Below are 6994 nucleotides of genomic sequence, written 5' to 3'. Positions count from 1 at the left end.
GTTTTAAAAAGCACCAAAAAGCAAACAAGCCTTATCACTGAAACTGAAGTCTTTTCTGTATCCCTTGCCATCATATTGAGCAACGTCCACTGTATAACACTCTCTGTGTTCACTGTAGAGTCTTCCCACTAGAGTTCTAGATAAGATTGTGTAAACTTAAGGCCATCTGCTGGTGAAAGTTCTAAAACCTTTTTCCCTTGACTAAACATACAGGAACGATGCTCTATAGGCTAACATGTTTATTAGTCAGACCTCAAAGAATTGACTTTTAGTAATTCATTGTCAGGACAAGCACATGGTAACAATGGTAACCAAGCAAATATCCGCCATATTGGATAATGTCATCAAATTTCAAAAGCCGAAATTGCATCTCATTTTCTCTAAAGTCTTGATGTCCTTCAAGTTTTATCAAGCTAACCACGGGGAGTAACACACCGCGTAAACTGGTGATTTCATGTTGACGTTATTATGTCCCCAGTTTTGTGTATTTCAATTATTGTAAGGTGTGCTGACAAAAGGGGGAACTTCTCGCAATCTACAAATGGAGATATTGGACCAATATCGACACTTGGGTCAAATTTGTAGATTTTCTTCTAATGCCATATTCTTTATGTATAACATGCCTTTTATTATTTCATTTATATAAAAAATAAAAATTTCCCCTATAAGCGTGATGTATCTATTTCCTTAGGGCTTGAATCCGAGAAGTAAATCATTTTGTCAGCAGGGCTTCATATTTAGAGGGGGGGGGGGGGTCCTGCCTGGGCTGAGTGGGAATATAAAGTCCCAGCAGAAAAGACAGAGATACTCGATGAAAATTCTCCAAACGCAGGATTGGAAGTCAGGTCTTCTGCCAGTGACACCGCAACGCTTAACCGCTACACCACATACACTGGTTAGCAAATTGAGTTTAAGTACCTTAATGAACGGGCTTAACTTTTTATCCTACTTGTTTCCCCTCTTTGATCAAAAGATACGAGGGGTAACTTCGTAATAGATTTCAGTGGTAAAATCGAGGCTGTATTTTATTCCTTCTGTCTTTCAGAAGCTGAGGTTTGGACGTTTGTTGTTATTTTCTACACATGTTGCACCTCTGAAGCAGGCACGGAATCAAAGGACCTACCCAGACACACGTCTGCTCTTGTGGAGGTGTCAACGGAGAAATGAATATTCATTATTTTGTTAATGCTCTTTTGTCATGGGAAACGAAATGTGTATGCCTATAACATTCTGTGTGCGCGCGCGCGCGTGTGTGTGTGTGTGTGTGTGTGTGTGTGTGTGTGTGTGTGTGTGTGTGTGTGTGTGTGTGTGTTCAGTGCAGTTGGGACAGAGGGGAGAGCGAGGGCGTGCGAAGGCGTATGTAAGTCGTGTGAGCTAGTGCGACAACGATGGTGCAATGTTCAAACGAATTTCATTCTGATTCTATTGACTACGCGGTAGAACTGTTCTACTTTATCATTTTATCTCTGTCTTTTTATCATCTATACGTCTGTCTGTCTGTCTGTCGCTCTATCTATCGTTCTATCTATCTGTCTATCTATCGTTCTATTATCCAAGCCCCCACCCTCCCCTTCATTGGCTTTGTTCGATCCTGCCAATCTCTCACAGCTCCACAAGCTCTGATACATCTCAGTTAAAACGCGAACAACTTGACGTGCTTACGTCAGCAGGAAAGCTTTACTTCCTTGTGCCTCTACAACTATTCCTATTTCTTTTCTTCTGGCTAAAATATATTCTCCAAGAACTTGTCTCACTCAGGCTCCATTGCTTTTGTCTCTTTTGTGGTGCAGCCTCTCTGCACATAATACGCATTTTGTTTACATTTTGTTTAAAAATCGAGTGTTACGAACAAGTATGTGTTAATTTGCGTTTTTTGGGGTTTATAAAATTATTATTATTATGATTATTATATGTTTCTCTTCTGTCCATAAATCCAATCTGCTGACCCCACGAGTGACTTTCCTTCTTTCCGTCGACTCTCTGGACTGCTGCACCCTATATGCGTGTCTTACTGAAGTTGTACTGTAACAATGTATATTTTTCATATTTAAACGTCATTAATTGATGAAGATGTTCTTTAAAAAATGTGGAATCTGCTTAAAATGTAATGTGATGAAAAACATCTTTTTCCATATGATGATGCTTTTTTTTTGGTACCAACTGACCACTTTGGGAAGCCGGTGGACAAACTGATGTGAACAACGTATTTCATGGCTAAATTGATCCGGAGTGGGATGGTTTTGGTTTTGGGGATTTTTCGAGGGGAGGGGGGGGGGGATATCATCCTGAGCAAAGTCCACTATATTTGTGCGGGTTGGACCTATTTGATAAGTGTCTAGCATTCTGCACAATTTAACATGGTTATTTGCAGCAATGCACAAACGTTCTCTTATAACTTATATCGTCTATTTTTATACACCATCTCCTTGCGTGTCTTTCTCTGGTGATGCATCATGTACAATGTAGATCTGTTTCGTAAACTGTCTCCTCTATTTCTGGGCCGTATATATAATGCAAAGGCTTGCACACAATACTAGAGTAAATTATGATAATATTATTTGAATCGTACAGCTTGACTGACTTTCTGGGACATCAGATTTTCACTTCTTTTGGTCTCATTAAGGATGGGCGCCTTGTTAGCCGAGATGGTATCATGCTGAACTATGACGCTGATGGCTTTGCTTCGAATCCCCATCAGGGCCTTCTGAACTAGGGTTGTTTGAGGGATTTTTAAAAACGAAACTACACCTATTTGACCTGTATCCGGCGGAGATGTGCGTTTATAACAAAGGTCCTTCTTTTAAATAAAATTACAGTGTCAAAAAAGAGAGGGGGGGGGGGGGATCTAAGAGAGAAAGAGAGACAGAAAACGAGAGAAAGGAAGATAGTGTGATCTAGAGAGAGAGAGAAAGAGAGGGGGGGGGGGGTATTAGAAAAATACTATGACCATTAATGCCCCTTCAATAGGTGGCTCTAAGACCCCGAATCACTAAACATGCATTTTACAGAAATTCATGAGTACACCGGAAAGACCCAAAAAAAGCACGAGAAGTTAACAAAAGGGTTCAATTCAAAGACAAGAGTAGCATATATTTATCAAGCAAGTTACGATCTGTTACAGCAACTGCATAAATAGCAGTTCGCTTGGGCAGGAGATACCTCAACATGTTATTGTTTATACATTTCCATAGGATCTTATGTTGTCATTGCTCGTTTTGTTTCCTTTTATTAGAATGGGAGTTGTACAAGAATTTTGACCAGGAGCTAGATTGGTTGTCCTTTTGTTTTGGTATCACAACAAACAATTGATGTGTCATTGAAGTTTACTATGCAAAATAGTTTTACTATAAAAATGAACGCATAAACTAGAAAAGTAATTGAACATTGACCCTTTGTTCTGCTAGGTAAGACACTTTTGTGAGATGTATCGTTCTTAAGTTTATTGCCATGAACAGTGCTAAAATCTGTTCCATGAAAGATATAGAAAGTTGAAAAAAGTGCTTTTTTCTTGTGAAAACGGCTATTTTATTACAATGTGAATGTTGTGTTTTCAAAATGTCCTGCGGCACAATGTTCAGTGGATTTGGCTTACATACCGTTTTGAGAAACCTGATTTTTTCAGTATATTATTATGAATAACATGATGCTTTTTTCTAGATTTTACGACTGGAAAGAAGGTCGGGGGAAAAGATCGGCTGAGGCGGTATTTATTTCTAAACCGATTTTTTTTCTTCTCCTGTGTCTCTGACTGTGGTATCACGCTAAGTGAAGTCCACTGCAGCCTATTTGACTGAAAATTTATAGTTTTCTTCTTTTTGTCTATTACATGAGATGCTTTATATTACTACAATGTTCCCTTTCGATTGCTGAAGTTTCATGTCTAAATAGATATTACTCTTCAGGCTCAATTCCGAGAGTTTTGAGTCTAGGATGTGGGTATTGAATGTGTTTGATGAGTTTTAAGATTGTGGGTCTTCGAGAAGATTTCCCTTATTCGTCATTCCGGCAGTATCGTGAGCGAAGAAGTGACGTATGGCATTAAAAACAAAAACAAAAACATTGAAAAGCAACACCAACAACAACAATAGTAACTTTCAACGACGTCCAACGTGCATGCCGAAACTAACAAATTTCTAATGAGGATTTCTTAATCTTTTATTTTTTGTCTTTGTTTTGAGGAGTGGGATGTATTGTCCAACTTGTCCAAGACAACCGTGTAGGAGAAAAGTGTTAATTAACCGTCCACACACGCATAAAGTAATGGACACAAGCCAGGCAGCGCGCCTTGTCTCGAGTCTTGGCCTGGGGTTATTTTTAACACATACGCAGAGTTCATGCCTAGTGATTTCGTCACTTTGGTTACTGTAAAAAGGTTCGCAGTAGTTGTTGTTTTTCATACGTAATTTTATTTTATATAAAACCAGCATGTTGTTGAGTGTAGCTTACATGGTAAATTTATCGCCGATAATAACGCATTTACAATAAAACAAAGTTATTTTTTTTGCCTCTCCTCTTCACTCTACCCCTGGCCGAGGGCACATTTAGTACTGTCTAGATTTCTGGACCCGCGCCGCTGCTCGCGCCTGGCCTCGTGTGATTGGTCACTTACGTGGCGATTTTCGACCATTTTGAAGAGCTCGGGGCCAGATCCTTTTGTGTGCAGGACCCATTGAGGATGGATTGGGTCGGGTCGGAATGATCGCTCGACTCGTCGCCTGAAAATAAACCCGTTTGTTTTTTAGGCGACGAGTCGGGTGCAGTTGGCTTGTGCCACGATAACCGCTTCGCGCCCTCAGTCTGGCTAATAAACCGACCCCATACCTCAATGGGCACCCCGTATTAGACAGAACATCCTTTTTGGACCGTGTCATTATAATAAATATTATACCCAGAAAAAGCAAGGGGGCAAGTGGGAACTGGTCGTTTATACTGTAGATAATCTTGGACAGATGGTAGTTAGAGAAGGGTCGACTGTATGTGCTGAAATAAATGTAGCTCATTATGCTCCACTGAAGATAAACCCTTGTAAACGAAGAGAGAATAAAACACGATAACCGACGTGTGTGCTGTAGGGACTAGGTGCTTCTTGGTCGCAGGAAGAAGACATCAGTTCTCGATTCTGGTCAATGTCAAAAGTGTAGTCTAGGTGATATTTTGATTGGTCATTACTTCCGGGTATGAATATTGGAAACGAATCAGATTAGAAACAATATTTCTGTTTTTATGCAGTAATGAGACTTTCGTTATGTCAACTATTATTTTTTCTCTCTCGAAAAGTTGAGAATTACTTACCACAAATATTTAACTTAAATGCAGCATAATAATGCTTACATCTCATGCACAAGATGACACCAATGCACCTACCTGTCTTTTGTTTGACTAGAAATCGATATTGACCTTAAAGTAGGGCATCAACCAAGATTTGAAAAAGAGATCAAAGGAACTTTTTAGTGACATATCCGCTTATTTGATGAACACAATTTGCGTGCGAATTTAATAACCTTTCATTGTTTAGATTCAGTTATGATGCAGACGTTGGTAGGTAAATACGGCAGAAAGGGGAAATAATACAAGAAAAAAACAGTATTTCTATTTTTCCACGACATCAGTCACATCTCTTAGATAGAATATTGATGATTTCCCTTAGCGGGACAAGTCTTGTATCTTCGTGGAAATATATTTCCTTCGCTCTGTCCTTTGTTAAATGTTCAATTGATGCTCTTAGATAAAAATCGAACACCAAAGTGAATGGAGATCACCTCTGACAAAAGTTATGACGGCATGATTGGCCAACAGTGATGCACAATAACATACACACTTATGTACGTTGGCGGGCCTGGTTTTTGTGGAATAGATGACATTATAATGATTAAGCTCAAACCCATTAGCAAGACATTTTTGTCTCATTCAATGTGGTGTTCAGCAACAGAAATATAATCGGTACAGACGTCCTATTCGTTTCCAAGAGCGTACAGATTCCAATGGAGGTTTGTTTTGTTTGAATAAAGAGAAGCATTTCGACACAGAAATGGTCGTCTCGTGAAGGGGACAGACAGAAACAACAGAGGAAAATTAAAGAAGTATGACCCATTCTAATTCAAAGGTTTCAAACTCCAGACGGGTCTGTCCCAGGATAAACTGTCGTAGTGCGGTAGAGGCATTAGACCTACCAGTGGCGCCATCCAACCACCCGTAAACTTTTGAAAGAAACTGATACCTTTCATGAATTGTAAATATGATTATGAATGCAAAAGACGTAACTTTCCCTTTCTTTTCAGTATTTTATACTGTAAGCCATGCTCATTTTTTATTTTCTGAAAATATGGCGTTGAAAAACAAATTTAGCTTCTCTTTCTTTTTGCATAGATATGTTTACGTACTTTCAATACAACCGAAAGGCCTGGAATGGAGATACACAGGTCCCTTGCACAACACTGTTAACAATCAACTATGCATTTTGCTGGGCAACGATTGGTCTGCGTGTTCACCAAACCAAACACCGACCGACCGACCGTAGGCCATTCGTCTCTCCGGGAAATAGGTAGTAGAAGTAAAGCACTGTTTTTTTCCACCTCAGCAGTCAGGGAAAATTCCCTTTGGATGTGTTCACCAAAACGATCAGACACTTCCCGACAAAAGGCAAGTCGGTTGGAATCTCGCATATGTCATTTTAGTCGATCCGTTTTAAATTTGGAATTAAAATGTATGTTTCATTTGTAATCGGTGCCTCATAACTGGCAAAGTTAAGACTGTGTTTTAACGAAAACCTAGTTAAATGTATATTTACAATTTTACTAAATTAACACCCCACCCCCAACAATTTCTTACTCTCAATTTTCGTTCATCTTTTTTATAGCCTGAAACCGAGAAATGACACTGTCAACAAAAGAGTACTCACATGTCAAAAAAGAATTGACTGATTGAATTGTCTCCTCCAGAAAAAAAGGAAAAAAGAAAAAAGCCATAAAAAAAGAGAGAAAAAAAGAAAGAAAAA

The 6994-nt window shown here is 39.1% G+C and overlaps 1 protein-coding gene across 1 annotated transcript in view; it reads left to right on the top strand.

Moving 5' to 3' along the window:
* Positions 1–1844, top strand: part of LOC101862931 (WD repeat-containing protein 86) — a gene marked incomplete in the record, with an annotated part of 34795 nt that extends 32951 nt beyond the window's left edge. Inside the window, 1 exon segment of the mRNA XM_013080380.2 lies at positions 1046–1844.
* Between the last annotated feature and the right edge of the window lie 5150 nt (positions 1845–6994).

The sequence above is a fragment of the Aplysia californica genome, unplaced genomic scaffold, assembly GCF_000002075.1.
Source record: "Aplysia californica isolate F4 #8 unplaced genomic scaffold, AplCal3.0 scaffold00083, whole genome shotgun sequence".
Lineage (NCBI taxonomy): Eukaryota > Metazoa > Mollusca > Gastropoda > Aplysiida > Aplysiidae > Aplysia > Aplysia californica.
This window is presented reverse-complemented; position numbering and strand designations above follow the sequence as displayed.